Genomic DNA, 18,815 nt, shown 5'->3' on the forward strand with positions numbered 1-18,815 from the left:
AACACAAGAACTATTACATAAATTTCAAAACTTCATTTCATTTTTCACCAATCCCAATATAGATTATACATTTAGACTTTTCAATCTCCACTGTATAAATTCATAAGGATAGTATATTTCTTAAAGGAAAGATTTGATTAAAAGTGATTTTGGAAAAAAAAATTCACTAATTATTTACTTTCTATATAAAGCACTCGTCAGCATTTCGAAAATTTGTAGGATTCTTAAAAGTACTGTTGATAATTCTACTCAAACACTAAAAAAGAAAAAAATATAAATAAATAAATTTGAAAGGTGCTTTATGTAGCTAAAACTACTTTTCCCTATTTTAAACTTGGGTCAAAACTAACTACTAGTATGTTTGATTGTATAAACTAATGCGGACACCCCCAACTCAACCTATAGCTATACCTCCACTTTATAGGTTTCGTTCCGTCAGCAGCCAAACCTAGCCCAACCTACTTAAACATGACTTGATGATTTGTAAAGTACGAAGGATTTATGCATACATTATAGGGAACCTTATGTAAATGGGTGAGATGTACCAACCACACAATCCTCCAACATTGTTTGGGTTGATTATCCTAGATATAACCAAAACCATACGAGACCCAATTTGTGGAACTCCATCTCATTTATCAGGCTTTTCTCAAGATTTCAGCAACTGAATGGGAAGTAGTTTAGGAAAGGACTTTCAAATCGGATGCGCTCGCCAAGCAAGAAAGGCCCTGACCGTGCCAACCAAGTCCAAATCAGAAAGAAAGAAGAGAACGAAAGGATAAGAGAACTTCGTATTTTGGGGCTCAATTTTCTTTGAATCAATAAGGTCTTGGATGTCATGTTTCAGCATTAAACACCGGTCACTATTTTGGCCATTTTTTTGATGTTGCAGTGGGCATTGCTCCAATCATTACCAAACTAATACCTATTATATTTAGTACTTCAGGTCGTGGATCAATACAGGATCGAGGAGAAGGGACTGAACGTCAAATGAAGCTTGGGTTAACGGGGTCGCTATTAAGGTAGAGACATGATCCACGCGGAGATTGCAGCCCTCAAAACCCAATTAAATGCAGTCTATCTGCCCTCGAAATTGGAAGAAATTTTGGTTTAAAAAAGAAATGAGTCAGTTGTTTGCACGAGTCACCTTCCTCTAAGCTTCGCAGGACGACACAACATTCTCATTGAAACATAGGTCGGCCATACTTGTGATGGTTTCCATTCATGGAGCATCTAGAATTCCCAAATCTCTCTTTCGCGCTCGATTGAGAGAACCTGAAGATAGACTTGTTCTTATTGCGACTCTCAAAGCGATCTTGAATGAGAAACTCCATTATGTTTTTCTTCCTTGTTCTTTTGCGTACCGAACCCTTTCTTATATCAACCATATATATAAGCTCCGATTTCTAGCTTTTTTCATTAGTATCTCATTCGTGTATGTCATTCCCGCTTTAAAGACAAAGAAAAAAAACTTTAGAAAAAAAGAGTAAAGCTGTGAGGAAAAAATATGTTAAAGAAAAAAAATAAATTAGAAAAAAAATAAATTATAGTGAAAAAAAATTAGAGAAAAAAACAATATTCGGAATATAATTTTTAGAGAAGATAAATAAATACAAAGAGAAATAAAGTCGTAAGAAAAGAAATTTGAATGAGAAAACAAGATATAAAGAACAAAAATAAATTAGGAAGAGAAATAAAAGTAAGAAAAGAAATTTAAATGAGAAAACAAGGTATAAAGAACAAAAATAAATTAGGAAGAGAAATAAAAATTATAAAAGACCAAATTTTAGAGAAAAAAAGTTTGAAAAAATATTAATTTTTTAAAGAGAGAAATGAGAGTGATCTAGTATAAAAAAAGAAAAAAAATAAATAGAAATGAAATTTACATATATTTTGTTATATTTGAAATTTTGAAAAGCTGGTGACATTTTTTGAAATATATGAATTATTTTTGTTATCCACTACGCTTACTGTTTTTATAAATTACCTTTTTTATTTTTTAATTTACTTATAATTTCAAAATCGTTTTAAAAACAATAAAAAGTTGAATTGGTTATCAAATAATATGTTCATGCGTGGATTATATTCTCCCGGTTCCTCCCGAGGTTCGCACCAAACTTGATTATCAGGGACTCGAAGACCTGTAAAACCGAACAAGGCTAGACCGGTGTTACACTTGTCACACGGGCTCCGATGCCTAAGTTAGCAAAGGGGAGCAATAGAGTCATAAAATTCAAGGGTCGAATTCGGCTTACCCTAGGGTTAGGCTGAATAGCCTATTATAATAGTTTGGAGAGTTCTAGAGTCTTCTAGGTGAGCCTAGATAACCGTTGTAAGGCCCAAGGCATCGTGGGCAACAGAAGAGGGAGGATGTCGGGCTCGACAATGGGCCGAGCTCGGGTCGGCTCGGCGGTGCGGGTCAGCTCGACGGCTTGACTCGGCCCAGATCGGTTTGGCCGGTCATCTCGTCGATTCTATTATATTCCCTTGATTGGTTTGTTTGTCATTTTCCTTCCTATAACAACCTCGAAACTTAAAACACACTCGTTCTTGTCATATAATTATCTTTTGTTGGTCATATATGATCATCTTCAAGCTATTTAGTTTGAATTACAAAATATCGTCTCTGTAAAAATTAAAGATGAAAGTTAGATCAAACAATTCAACTAAACTTTTAAGGCAATGTAAAATAATGAGGAATCAAATAAAATCTAAGAGGGAGTCGAGTGTTTGTAATTAAAAAGAAAAAAAATAGAAAGTGATCTCTTTTATTAGAGTTGGTAGGAAATAAAAAGGTGATAAAACTTTTGAAATTTTATGTATTTTCTTCTATTTTTTGCACTCTAAATCCTAATACCAACAATAGTTAACAAAATCGAAAATAAGTAAATAAACTATTCAAAAACTTTATTTTTTACGCTTAACTTTTTAAATGGTTTCAAAATTATACTTCGGTCAACTTTTTCGTTAAAATGAATGTGGAAAAAAGTGGAGTGGCGTAACTTTTCAATAGTGGTACATGTGGTAAGTTTTAGTTATTATGCCTTATTGTACAACTTCATTCAACCCAACTCCCTTCCATTCCATTATTACTCCCACAAGCCACGTAAATATCAATTTCACCAACATCCCAACACAATAAAAATCAAATGACATCATAATAAATACACAAACACCTCATTAATTCAGATCTATAATGTCGATTTTAAAAAAATGTAAAAAAAGACATCCATAATTTTGAAGCAAACCTTACGATGATGAGGGTTATAGCAGCCGGCCCGGGTGGACTGTAGCCAAAAAACTCACGCAACAAAGACACGACAAGCAAACCTGAAATGAGAAATTATAGCAAACATAAGCTTAATCGAACAACATTTTCACAAAAAAAAAATCAAAGAACTATAGCATACTTGTGTATGGTTGAGAGGCGAAACACAAATCGATCGGTGACGGAATGGTGAACTATGGCGAGCGCCACGGAGCGGCGACGACGAGGCGAGACGAAGGGCAAAGAGAAAGGCGAAACCGCGAGATGACGAAGCGGCGAGGATGAGGGTGAAGCAACGATGGGTGACGAAGCAATGACGGCAAGGCGACGGTGAGGCGCAAGGAGTCGAAATGACGATGGGAGGGGCAGAGAGAGGCAAAAACGGTGAGGTTCGAAAATGAGGAAGATGGGTGGGTGGGGTTTGTAAATCAGGGTTTTCAGCGACATATCGACTTATGTGTCGCTAAATAATACTTTCAGCGACGCCACGTAGACTATGTCGCAGAAACAACTTTCAGTGACAATCAAAGTCAACGCCGCGCCACTGAAAGTACTTTCAGTGACACGGTCCACGTGGCGTCGCTGAAAGTCCGGTTTTAGCGACCCAGGCAACTGACTGTGTCGCTGAAAATAGGTTTTAGCGACGTGCTTTGTAACATATAGCTAAAACTGCGTCGCAAAAAGGCTTTTTTCATGTAGTGAGCGCGAGGTAAACACAGAGGATGCTGAGGATTGGTGGCTGGGCGACCGTGCGAGCGACCAGACCCGTAGGTCAACCCACAATGCATATCCTCCATTCCTCCTATCCCTCCTCGCCAAGGTAGAACTACGAACCGAGCACGAGGAAGGGCTGCGAATAAGACAACATGGAAGCTTCCTCACCATGTGGATCTTGATGTTCTGGCTGCCATGCAACTCGAGTTAGAAGACATGCGTACTCGAGTGCGAAGCATGGTGGAATCATACAATAATTTATTGTATTCAATCATAACGGGCTCTCATTCTCGGAACCTGGAGGTGTTGGGTTTGTTGCCCTAAACTCGTAGTTTGTAATTAATGTAAAAACAAATTTATATTCAATAAAGTTTTATTCAATCAATTTGTTGTTGAATTCATTCCATTGCATTGTCTAAAATCTAATAAACTAAACATCTAAGGTTATTATCATGTAACCGGAACAGTATATGTATTGGGTATATATTTGATATACTCTCGATATACAAGTAGATAATATCCCGAGAATAACCTAAGGGGTTTATAGTATATGGATAAGGTTTTGCACCTTATCCTGACAACACTATCGATACAACTCACTTTGTAAATGTTACAGACGACCCTATCCAGGTCGTTTGTGTGGAGATATGTGAGTGGGGGTATCCAATACAATGAGTTTGTATAAGACCGGAGCACGAAATAGTCGATCTTTAGATGTAACGTCGTTGACTAACAGATTGCTATTTCATAGGATGACCAGACAACTCATTCTCAATCCTGAGTGAGTTATGGACTCCTATCCGTGAGGGCTCGTCCTTTGATCTGTATGGGTGAGAGTGGCCTGAGTTGCCGACTCAATCTTCCTACCATTTTGGGGACGAGACCGAGTGGGGTGCTGTGAACATAATTTCACGAGATGGAATTCACTTCTCCTCGACTTTCGGGAGTAGATGAGTGTTCTCTCAAATGCTGACTCTAGGACTTGAACAAGCGATCTCACCCTCTCACTGGCCCGAGAGGGACCTTTGGTTATTGGTTGGACCATAACCGGGTTGTTCATTAGAGGAACAGTGGTATTTAAGGAGTAAGATGTAACACAAGGGTAAACGATAATTTGACCCATCTATTGTTACGAACGCTCGTGAAGGATTGACTTGCTATTAATGGTCGTATATCCGTGGACACGAAAATATTCTGCAGTGAGAAGAGTGCAACTACGGGTACGGTCTTTAATGGAGTGACCCGTAGTTAACGAATGTTGATTAACTCGGTCAATGAGTTTGACTGATTAATCTCATATCGTTGAAGCTTCTGATATATAGGTCCATTAAGTCCCTTTGCTAGCTCACAACGGGTAAAACGAGGATCAAGAATAATGAAATAATTTGAAATGTTCAAATTATATACGGGAACGTATATAATGTATATTGATACATTATATATAAATATATATTAATTTTGGATAAAAATTCAAAATTAATTATGAGAGGAATTATTTGAATGAGATTCAAATAATAATTAATATGAATTGGATTCCTAATAAACTATAGGTTAAAAATAATGTGCATAAGATGTACATTACGACTATAGGTTATACGAGAGAAATGCTTTAGAATATGATTCTATTTTTGTAATAAATAATTAAGTCTTAATTATTTATTTGATATATATATATATATATATATATATATTAATTAATTGTTAATTAGATTAATAATTAATTAATTAATATTATATATATTAATTAGGGGATTTGTAATGGGTAGCATATAAGTTTTCTATATTTAACAAAATAGCATGCTTTTTTCATATTTTCAGATATAACATTTTTTTGAAAATCCTGATTTTAAAATTTTCAGTATTCCCAAATTATCCTTTTCAGTTATCGATTTGTTATTATATATCAAACATATATCACATATATATTAGGAGTATATCTGACAACATTAGTATATCAGAAGTAAATCAATGGTATATCAGAAGTCAATTAGTTCTATATCAGTTTTATAATAGTAAATCACTATTTTACCTGTTTTAACCCTTTGTCTTTTATTTTTTTGATTAATTAGAAATTAGTAGGTATTGGCATGTATGGAAAATGAGAAAAAAATTTGATATTTACTGAAAATGAGAAAGAAAACTTGAAAGGAAATGAGAAATCAATTAGAAATTAGAGGTAAAGAGAAACATAAGGTTTTTCTGTATATCAATAATATATCAGTGATATATCAAGTATACATCGTACATATATCAATAGTACAATTAAGTTTTATTTAAAGTTTTAAAGATCAAAATGAAATTAGCAACAATGGCATTCTTAAAAGTTTTAAATATCATTATTGGGTATCAACATCAACATCAAATCAGCAACAAAGTCTTTCAACCAAAAACTTAAATGTTTAAACATCAAAACGAACCAGTAGCATAAACCAAAAGTAGACTAACAATGTCATTCTTAAAATTCTATAAAAGAAGAAGCATAAGTTTCATAAGCATAATTTCCAACATTCTAGAAAAGCGTAAGTTTCATGCCTGTATAATCTTTAGGTAAAAGCTTGGGACATCAATCTTCGTCCTTGGTGATTGTCGTGTCTTCGGAGATAATATCTTTGAAGCTTTCCGTTTTTCCATAGACAACACTTTTGGCATTGGTTTATGTTGTCTTTTGGGACGAACGACATTAACATTTTCGACGATGTTCTTTTATTTCATTTTTCGTGTTTGTACCATTGCTTTTATCTGAAAAAAAAAACTATTTCATATATTAGTAGTATATCAGAAAACATATATTAGAGGTAATATGTTCGAAATAATTGGTAGATATCATAGTTATATCAAAAGTAAATTAATTTCATATCATATGTATATCAAACATATATCACATATATATCAGAAGTATATATGTCAATCATAGTTATATCAGAAGTAAATCAATAGTATATCAGAAGTCAATCAGTTCTATATCACCTATAGCAATAGATATCATAGTTATATCAGAAGTAAATCAATTTCATATCATATGTATATCAAACATATACCACATACATATCAGAAGTATATCTGTCAATCATAGTTATATCATAAGTAAATCAATAGTATATCAAAAGTCAATCAGTTCTATATCACTTATAGTAGTATATATCATAGTTATATCATAAGTAAATCAATTTCATATCTAATATATGTGAAACATATATCACATATATATAAAGAGTATATCTGTCAATCATAGTTATATCATAAGTAAATCAATAGTATATCAGAAGTCAATCAATTCTATGTCACCTATAGTAGTAGATATCATAGTTATATCATAAATAAATCAATTTCATACCATATGTATATTAAACATATATCACATATATATCAGAAGTATATCTATCAATCATTAGTATATCAGAAGTCAATCAGAAGTAATTTATTGTTGGTTCGGGCCTGCAGGGCATATTTGTCTTTTAGAACATGGGCCTCCGTTTTTTTGCAAAAAAAAAATGCTATATTTGAAAAACCCAAACCTTGTTGCTATTTTGCTTATTTTCCTAACTTTTTTTTGCTATATCTCAAGTTTCCCCTATTAATTATTAATTATTAATATTAATATTAATTAATAATTAATATTAACACTACCGTACTTAAATTGCAAAGGAGTGGGGGATAGTTATGATGTGGGGAGTTACCCCACGTCATACTTGGTTTTGCATAACACTTCTACAAAAACAGAATGAATTTGTTTTTTCCTTCAAGGGTTGGCATTCTCCAATCTTTGTCACACAAGCAAGATCTTCGTTCCCAGAGGATAGTGGGAAGACCGGTGGTGCTGAAACGGATTGGTGTTCGTTGGTGATTGCTTGAAGAAAGGTTCCTCAAAAGTAAGTCTTTTTCCCCATGTGATTTTCTTTTAAATTCGTGGGTTTTGTTCCTAAAAATTAAAGAACAAAGATCATAATTTCCGCTACGGGATTTACGTCGTATCAGGAGGGGGACGAAGAGTGACCTTCTAGGGTGAAACGCGAAACAACAGTCAACACCCTGCTGACGAGGACGACAATCCTATTAATGATGAAGCTGATTACAGTCGTGAGGGTGACCTACGAAAGTATCTTGTGGACAAAAAAGGGAAGAGCTCCATCTTTAAGGGTGCAGATGCCTCCCCAAGCCCAATCGCGATATACTCCTATTGAGCTACAAGGAGTAATTATGAGGGAGGAGTTCGACTTGATGAAGAGCAAATTCGACGCTTAGGTCGAAGCCCTTAAGTAGAGTTCGACTTGAGCGAGTTGCCATTCATTTAGGACATCCTAGACGCCCCTTATTTCGAACAAGTTCAAGACACCCGCTATAGAGCTCTTTGATAGGTCTAAGGACCAAAAAACTATGTTAAGGTCTCTGAAGGCCTCATGGACTTCCAAGCAGCCACAGACGCTATTAAATGTCACTCGTTCCAGATTGTTCTAATGGGAAGAGCTCGTATGTGGTACCGAAAGCTTCCAGCAAGATTGATCTTGACCTATAGTTAGTTGAGAAAAGAGCGCATCAGTCAGTTTTAGGCTCGACATTATGACAAGAAAACGACGACTCACCTTTCCACCATCAGACAGAAGGAAGGTGAGACGCTCAAGGAATATGTGAATAGGTTCCAAGAGGAACGACTGACTCTACAATGTGTTACTTCCTCACCGACCTAACAAATGAGATTAGGTGAGGAAGCTCCAGCCACCTTCATTGAGGTATTGTAAAAGGCCAAGAAGGTCATTATATTTAAGAGTTGCTAAAGACCAAGACAAGTCGGACAAAAAGAGGTCCAACCATAAGAAATCAAGCCGCCCTGAGAAGGGCAACACAGATTCAAAGTCCAAACATAGGGATCTGCACCCTAGTTTTGAGACTAGGTCCATTCTTCTGCAAAGAAGCAGGTTCTATTATAGTTGAGAATATTATAATTGAGATCTCACTCAATATGTCACTATATAATGACTATCTTGCTTCTAAGTACCGTAATAATGACTACCTAAGATTACACAATTGAAAACACCCTCACTAAACCCACGAGATACAAACTTCTTTCCACACACTACCCACAACCACTCAAGTCTCTTTTATTTTTATTTTGTATAAATAAAACCTTAACAAAATGGTTCTATTTATAGAAAGCCAAATATCCTAATCCTGATTGGATAATAATATTGTAATCCTTATAAGATAAAAAAAAATATCCTACTCCTTGTAGGAATTTGTAGTAGTGTTGAAAAGATTTTTCCTTGTAGGACACGGGTAATATGTTTTGGCTCGATTATCTGAAGAACACTATTGTCCATAATACGGGTCATTTGGTTTAAGGTTTCAAAGGATAATCATGGGAAACATATGTCTATGAACACTACAACAAATATCACATTCAATAACATTAGAAAAACAATATTATCGACTTTCCATAGCATTTTCGGAACGCTGTGGTAGGATGTACTTGACTTTCCATTACGGTTTTTAGTGGAACTCCATTTCAACACCCGTGGTTAGTAGCTCTGTTTTTTCAGCTAAAGGTGGCGAATTGTTTCCTGCTCCATCTCTTTATAGAAGTATTGTTGGCTCCTTACAATATGTCACAGTTACACGACCACAACCTGAAATCGCTTATGTTGTTAATCGTGTGTGTCAGTTTATGCATCAACTTTCGCTTCTTCATTGGCAAGCGGTTAAACGGATCCTTCGTTACTTGAAAGGTGCACTACATCATGGTTTGTTGTTGTCTAAACCTTCTCATCTTAATATCCATGGATTTGCTGATGACGATTGGGCCTCCAACCTAGATGATAGGAAGTCCACCTCCAGCTATTGTATATATTTTGGAGGTAATCTTGTTACTTGGGGATCCATGAAGCAACACATTATTTCAGGATCAAGCACTGAAGCTGAGTTTTGTTGCATTGCTAATGCTGCCACAAAACTTATTTGGTTGCATTCTCGTTTAAAGGAGCTGTCCATTGTTTCCAATAAACCTTCAGTATTGTGGTGTGACAATTTGGAGGCTGTACATCTTAGTGCGAATCCAACTTTGCACTTGCGAACAAAACATGTTGAGTTAGATATTTACTTCGTTGGTGATTTAGTTCTCCAAAAGAAGTTGGTTGTTATGCATCTTCCTTCAACTGAGCAGATTGCAGATGTGTTTACTAAACCTTTATCAGCAAAAACCTTTCTTCCTATTTGTGACAAGCTCAATTTCTTTTCTCCCGAAGTCATTGGCTTGGGGGTATTAAGGTAGCACACTGAGTATGGTGAGGTGGCTTTGTACGTGATTATCTCTATTTTGGTTGAACCTATAATAACAACTAAATGTAGATTTGTTGCAATTAGTTAGATTTTGTCAATTCTTAGGGATAAGAAGGATGCACTGGGAACACTGAAGTAGTATCTTCCTGCCGCTGAAAGGAATTTGTGATCACTAGCACCATTCAAAGAACGAAAAAATAGACTTCGAATGATAATGACAGTATTCAAGCTCAGCAAGAAGAGACCCCTTAAGATAACTTCTTCTATATCTCGTTCGAAAAGCGGAAAGCATTCTCTTGGTTTCCCAATCTCTTACTTCTAAAGCTGAGGAGCAAAGACTCATTTTCCTTTAAGGGTAAAGGAAGCTGCCATTTTCATATATTGAAGAATGAAATCAACATATTGAATGAGAATTTTATTCTATCTTATACCTCTGGAATAATTTATTAATTTTGCTATATTTTTCCCATTGTGTAGGAGCTATATTCCATCAAATTGCCTGGAGATCCAAAGTAGGACAAAGGAAAGCCTGATCATGCTATTATTTTTACACATGGAAATATTTCTTATTGTATTGTAGTTTCTTTTAGCTTTTCTTGAGTTGAAGCAACCGGACTGAACTCAGGTAGTATGTAGGCAGAAAGCTTATTTATATCTTGGTTTTACCAGTTGTCTTAAATCAATCAATTATTTGTATAACAACTTTTCTATCTTTGATTGCTTTTGTTTTGTTTGTGGAGAATGCCAAAGAAATTAAAGTAGAAACAATGCCAAATTAAGAAATTATGTAAGGGCATTATATAGTAGGTAGGCTCAATTCTGTGGCTTTTGACCAGTAGAGTAGATTTGTATCTGTGTCAATTACCTTCTTTTATGTTCAAGCATTTCATAATTTAAAAATTTTTACAAGATCCATTTCTATGTCTTTTTCATCTCAGATAACTCAAATACAAATAATGAAAGTAATTTTCAGGACACCTTCCTAAGATAGATTCATAACATGGTCATCTCCTTTAGTAGTTATTGTCCTATTTTCTTCCTTCTCTTTGTTCCTTATGAACAACAGCAAGTATTGTTAGGAATGGTGGAGACAAAAAGAAAGAGAATGATTAATTGTTGTTGGGCCAACTAAAAGATAAGGCCCAAGCTTCAATTTTTCCTTCTCTATCAAGTTTGCTCAATTTTTACATATATATGAACTTTTGCACGGTGGGAGAGAGAAGCAAAAAAAGGGAGGCTGGTGGCGGCCATTTTTACCGGCCGGCAGAGGAAGAGAAATCGAGATCTTGGCCTGGAGAGTATGGTCGGTCGGCAATTCGTTGTCGCGATTCTTGTGAGGTTTTTCATTATATATCCTCAAGTAGTTATTGTTGCAGTGCCTAAAAGTTAGGTGGTTACTGTTTAGCATCTAGAGAGTGTTATAAAACAAAGAAAGGTCATTGTAATCTTCCCATTATAGTGGAACCTGCATATTGCAAAAGACTGGACGTAGTTCCGAGCTTGGAGTGAACCAGTATATTTTCTGGTGTTTGCTTTTCTATCCCTATCTCGTACTTGATAGAACTGTGACTTGCTCAAAAATACTAGTTAGATCCTGTTGGATTGTTCTTCCTTGAGAACTAGTGATATTTTATATTATTGTGTATATATATTTTTCCCAACAAGTATTACTTGTTTAATTCGAACATTAGTTTATCTCTTACTGATTCATTTACCATGTTCTAAAAAAAAGAGAAGTATTGTCTGATATGTCTTTCTAAATACAGAGAAGTACAAAATATAGGTACTATACAATGAAGGTTATGCAAGATATAATAACTCATAGCGATATTTATTGATATTGGACAAATTTTATGTTAATTCTCATTTATATACTTATTAATATTTTTAGTTTTTCATAGTATTTTATAATATACTATATCCAGACGAGACATGAACAATAGACGGCCAATGAGATTCGAGTTGGGAGTGAAGTGATTTTATTGGATAATTCGTGTGATGCATATTTCTGAAGAACTTTTCTTGTTCCATATGCGTATGCGAGTTAGACTTTGTTATATTTATAGACATTTTCAAGTACATGATATGTTAAGGATATTTTTTTTGTTATTAAGTTTTATTTATGAGTTAATGAAGATATATTCAGTTCAATGTGACTGTAGTCTTTTTATGATCATGTGGTTGAAGATATAAACTTTATTTGCAATTGTAAAATTTTGTTCCGTAATAAAATTATCGTCGAATTTGTTTTACAACTAGCTTTGTGTAAAGCTGTAGTTGGAGATTGCTAGTTATGTTTCGTTTCGTCTTTGGTGTAAATGAATATTGAGTAGTAGCTAGCTAGTTCGTTTGCTATAAATACATACTTGAGATTGCTAACTAGTTTTGTAAATGCAGATTTGAAAGTCGTAGTTAGTTTTGTGTAAATGTAGGCTTCGAAAGGAGGGGTAAAAAGAATCGAACGTTTTATTTTTGCTTTTCTCACACTTTGAATGGTTAAAAACGGACAATAATTACTACGATTCCTTCTCAGGATTCAAGGAGGCCTATGACTTTTTTCTTTACAAAAAAAATATTGTCTCATCTACTGTTTCTCATTCCTCATTCCTCGAATACACATGCCATGATAACACATTTTTAAACATAAAGTGTACCTAAAAAATTTTAAAGAGGTAGAACCTACGACAGCAAGAGAAGGATTGAAACATAGTCACTGGCGAAAGGCTATGGAAGAAGAATATTCAGCTCTGATGAAAAATAACACCTGGGAGTTAGTGGATGAATAAAGACAAGATGATAGTTTTATTTTCAATGGATTTCAAACCATAAGTGCAAGCAATCAGCCTTGACTAAACATGGTAATACAATCCTCCTTTATGAAAAATATACAACACCAATTAGGAAAACAAATTAAGAGAATAATAATATACGAGGAGATTTTGAGGGTCAATCTCTAAGAGAGAATATATAGGAACTTCTGTAATTGAGGGATTGGAGGTTGAGGTGGCTGGACGGGTGTGATTACAAGAAGATCTCTTAAATTTAGGGGCACACGATTCTGCTCTATCAAGATCCCTCAAATTGGAATGAGGAGTTAGCAGAACTCCAAATTTGTTCCTTAGCAACTGAAAAGAAGTCTTGGGAAGCGGTTTGGTGAAGATGTTTACAAGTTGGTCTTTAGAGGGGACAAATCGAGTAATGAGATTATTGAGTGCCACTTTCTCACGAACAAAGTGGTAGTCAAGTTTAATATGCTTGGTTCTTGCATGGAACTTTGGATTGATTGTCATATATAGTTCATTGATGTTATCACAAAACAGTTGTGGAGTCTTGAGTAGTTGAACACCAATGTCTATAAGAAGGAACGTAATCCGTGTGATCTCTACAGTAGTGGTTGTCATAGCACGATACTCGGCTTCTGAACTAGATCTAGATACTATGGGTTGCCTTTTCGAAGTCCATGAGATGCAATTGCAATTTGATCCAAGGATTATGCAGAATCCGGTGGTGCTTCTCCTCGTGTCAGGACAACCGCCCCAATCTGCATCACAAAAGGCATAAAGATTAAGTGAACTGTGCTTAAGGAATTTAATACCATAGTATATCGTTCCTTTGATGTAGCGTAATATTCCTTTGATGTAGCGTAATATTCTCTTGGTAGCTCGTAAATCCTTCATATAGTTGGTTTGTCCTAGATCATGATCATCATTGGATGTGTTGATGGAAGTAGCCATAGGATGGAAGTAGCCATAGGTGTGTTCAAATATGAGGCATCTGGCATTTTTGCCTTAGATAAGAGGTCTGTTGCATATTTTCCCTGTGATAAGGTAATACCATTAGAACATGTTTGTACTTCTACACCCAAAAAATAGTGCAAAGTTCCTAAATCTTTTAGGGCAAACTCAGAGCTAAGTTTAAGTATGAAAGTTTGAATAAAATATGAGCTTTTCCTGTGACTATGATGTCGTCCACATAGATAAGCATTCGTGTAAGTACAGAATTTTGTCTAAAAATGAATAAGGAAGGATCTGACTTGCAACATACAAACCCAATATGTAGGAGGTATTGAGATAATCAATCGAACTAAGCCCTAGGAGCCTAGGAGCCTGTTTTAGTCCGTACAGTGATTTATTAAGCTTACAAACATGAGAAGGAAGATTAAGATCAACAAAATCTAGAGGTTGAGCCATATATACTCTTTCTTTTAAGATTCCATGGAGAAAAGTGTTCTTCACGTCGAGTTGGCGAAGGGTCCTGTCAGCTGTTGTAGCTAAAGCAAGGATAAGACGTATAGTAATGTGTTTAACTACTGGGCTATAGGTTTCACTATAATCAATGCCTTCAACTTGTGTATATCCTTGAGCAACTAGGCGAGCCTTGTACCTTTCAATGGTGCCATCCTATTTGGTTTTGGTCTTGTATACCCATTTAAAGCCGATAATGTTGACATTAGGAGGCCTGGGGACAAAATCCATGTGTGGTTTTCTCGTAAAGCTAGCATTTCTTCTTCCATTGCATGTTGCCAATGAGGAATCTGTTTGGCTGTTTTATAGGTCTTTGGTTCATCCATAAGGTGTGATATGAGATGTATCTGGTATTGTCTCGAGATCCCTCTTAGGTTCTTTACTTCTTGTTGTAGGTTTAAGTCAAGGTTAGGATTTTGTGTAAGTTTCCTTATTGTGATCATTTGGTGACCTTGAGGGAGAGGCTGACATGTAGTAGGATTAATGCAAGATTATGTAATTTCTCTTGAATTATTAGGTGTACTTACAAGAGATTGAGATAAGTCAATATAAAGTTGATCACTTATATCACGTAAATCAGTAAAGCTTAAAGCAAGAAGAGAGGTCTCATTGTTTGGTGCATTGCCTGCCAGTTGAGATTGAAGCTTGATAATTTCTATTGAATGAGCATATGGCAGTGATTGATTTTGTGGTGTGAGGGGCTGCCTTGAGGATCTACAGGATCTTGAGCTGCTTGTCCTTGGTCCAATGCACTCCTAGTGGCTTGATGAGAAGTGTTGCTTGAGTTGGGCAGATGATGTAATCCCTTGGTTCCACTGTATAAGTGTTGTTGCTCTATGTTATTTGTAGATATTTGCTGCTGCTTTTGATCACTTGGTGATTGGATCTCAGCTTCATCTTCCAAATAAGGTCGTTTCCTTTGATTTCTTGAAATGTTGTGTTCGCCTTGAATTTTACAGCCAAGAATTTGACTATCTTGAGATGGTTCCCATTGCTCTGTTTCTGCAAACTCAGTAACTTGCAAAGATTTAAGTGTAGTGTGTGTGCTTTGTGAAGTAATTTCTGCATAAGGAAAGCAATACAACATGTCTAGAAATGTAAACTTTATTAGTTTGTGGATCACGACATCTATATCCCTTGTGAATGAGACTATACCCAATGAATACACAAGGATAAGTCTTCTTTGCAAACTTGTCCTTTCCATAATGTCTTAAATAGGGAAAGCATCTACCACCGAAGACTTTAATGCTATCATAGCTAGGCTCCTGTTCAAATGTTCAAATAGTTGTTTGTATGGATTATCTAAATGGACAGCATTTTTAGGCATCCTATTTATAAGATACACAGCAGTTAAAAGATACACAGCAGTTAAGAAAGAATAAACCCAATATTTTTATAGGTACATTAGCTTGAAAGAGTAAAGATAGGCCGGTTTCAACTATATGCCTATGTTTTCTTTCTACTATCCCATTTTGTTGAGGCGTATGTGGACAAGAGAATTGATGTAGTATTCCATGATTGTCTAAATGATTTTTAAGAACCAAAGATTGGAATTCTCCTCCACTGTTAGATTGAAAAATTTTGATTTTTCTTTGAAATTGATTTTCTGTGGGTTTTTGGAATTTAAAAAAACACTCAACAAAATCTGATTTCCTCCGTAAGGGAAAAAACCAAGTAAATCTAGAGAAATCATCTATGAAACTAGCATAATATTTAAAACCTTGACAAGAATGAATAGGGGTCGGACCCCACAGATCACAGTGAACCTTTTCTAAAGGAGAAATACTCACTTTATTGCTTACCGAAAAAGAGAGTTTGTGACTTTTGCTTAATTGACAAATAGTGCAAATGTTTTCTTCTTTCTTCCAGCTAGATACATCAATAAGGTGCTTAGAACAAAGATGTTTAATATTATTCTCATTCAAGTGCCCCATTCTTTTGTGCCATAAGGAGTATGGAGCTTTGTTAGAAACGAAAAACACTTAGTAGGCTTCATGTGGCTTCTTTATTTCTTGAGAGTGTACAAACATGCTTGCTTATGCCCCTTGGCTAGAATCCTCCCTTGTTTGTCCTTTATCACAAAATTGTTAGCACAAAATACAACTTCATAATCATTATCTTTTGTCAACTTGCTAACAGAAAACAGATTCTTTTTCACACGAGGGACAATAATAACATCATTAAGATAAAGATTTTTATTATTTGTTTTGATTTCTCCTTGGCCTAAGTGAGTTATGTTTAACCCTTCACAACTAGCAACATGTAACTTTTCTTTTCCTTTATAAGGTCTCAAGTTTGAGAGTTTACCTGCATCAGCTAGCACATGAGTGGAGGCTCCAGAATCTGCATAGATAGCTTGATCCCCTTCTTCACTTAATGACATTGCAGCTAAAGCTTTAGGAATCTCCTCCGATTGATAAGCGTGATTGAATCGGTTCCAACACTCGAGGGCGATATGGTTTGATTTCCCACAAATTTGACATATCACATTCTTTCTTGGAGAAGAGTTAGAAGTCACAACCCGTTCCTTCTTACCTGAGGTGTTGTCCACATGGTGCAAATTTGGATTGAATCTACTTGGTTGAAGTCCTCTTCCCTTTGAATTGAAGTATCTGCCTCGGCCTCTACTATTTCTTCCACGTTGGACAAGAAAGGCATGACTTTGGTTGATAAATTGTGGTTTTTCTTCTTCTGATTCCATAGATAGCGTTTGATCGTGAGCCTTAAGAGCAAGAATAAATTGATTATAGGTTGGGTATGGAGGTTTTGAGAGCATGGCTGCTCAAAAATCCTTATATTTGCTTCCCAATCCACGAGCTAGGTGAAAAACCTTTGTTGTCTCATCGTCCAACGAAACTTTCATGGCAGTAAGTTTGTCAGCAAAACACTTGAATTTCTGATATATTCCTCCATAGAAGAGTTTCCCTTTTTGAGGTTGAGTAATTCTTCATTGATATATATTTCTGTTTCCTTTGTGGTTGATAAAAAGAGTTCATTGAGAGAAGCCCAAATCTAGTAAGCCGAATCTGTCCCCTCCACCACAGTCAATACTTCCTCAGTAATGGTGCCTAGAAGCCAACTGGTTAGTAGTCCATCATTAGTGAGCCAAGTAGAGAAGTGTAGATTTGGAACTTGGTTCCCTTCCTAGTATGTGATTTCTTCATCAAGCGAGCAATTTCCTAAGATGTGGTGCTCAATCCCCATGCTTCTAACGAGAGGGAGGATTTGAGATTTCCACAATAGGTAATTGGTAGGGCTTAATTTAATGGATATAAGGCTTGAATATTGGTGGAATGTTTGGATTGTAACAGCTATTTCTAATTGAGCCATTTAGGAAAGAGGAAATTGATTTTTCTGTGAGGAATGGTTGCTCACGGAAGATGGAAAAGAGAAGATTGATTCTTTGTGCTAGAAAGTGCTCATGAATAAAGATAAGATGATAGTTTTATTTTCATAAATTATGGGTGTTAGGACTATACAATTCTATTTTTCTTAATGAAAAATGTTTGACCTATGTTTTTTTCTTTTTTAATTCTACGCCATATATATGCATAAATTTTCCATTATTTTAGTAGAATTATATCTGTGTCCAACCTGGATCTTGATTATATAAAAATGAGATCACTTGATTTCAATATAAATTTCTCCAAAAGCTAAGTTGACCGACCAAGTTTTTTTTTTTTTAGTACTGACCGACCAAGTTACCCCCTAAGTCCTATCAAACATATCATTTGAATAATTCTTTGTTCTAAGAAATGGAAACCAAAAGGTTTACAACATATCTCAAAGCAGCCCATAGAATTGACTTTGTATCATTTGAATACATTTATCTATATAAGCATCCATGGCCTAAATGAATGTACATGTCATAAAATAATAACTTCATTACTATTTTAATGCAGCCATCCCCTAATTTGTACATGTGATAGAATATAATTTATTAATTATTTTGAAGCAGCCATGCCTAATTTGAATGTACATGTGATATATAGTATATACACTTGCATTTATTAAACTTAACTTTATTTATTTATTATTATTATTATTATTTTGAGAAATATTATTAAACTTACATTAAAATTCGAACACACACAAAACCCAATAGATATCATACTTAAGTTAGACCCGATTTAATCTCTATAAATGAAAGTGGAGGGATTTTTTTCTTTCTTTTGAGTACAACAAATATGAGGGGGTTAAGAATTTGAACTCATGACTTTAAAAAAATGAATACATATTTTAACTGGCGAACTATACCACCAACGTTGGATGTATGGTTGATACAGTTATTAACAACATGCTGTCATCAGCACCTAATG

Source organism: Momordica charantia, assembly GCF_013281855.1.
Source record: "Momordica charantia cultivar OHB3-1 chromosome 10 unlocalized genomic scaffold, Mcharantia_2.0 BLBB01000010.1, whole genome shotgun sequence".
Taxonomy (NCBI): Eukaryota; Viridiplantae; Streptophyta; class Magnoliopsida; order Cucurbitales; family Cucurbitaceae; genus Momordica; species Momordica charantia.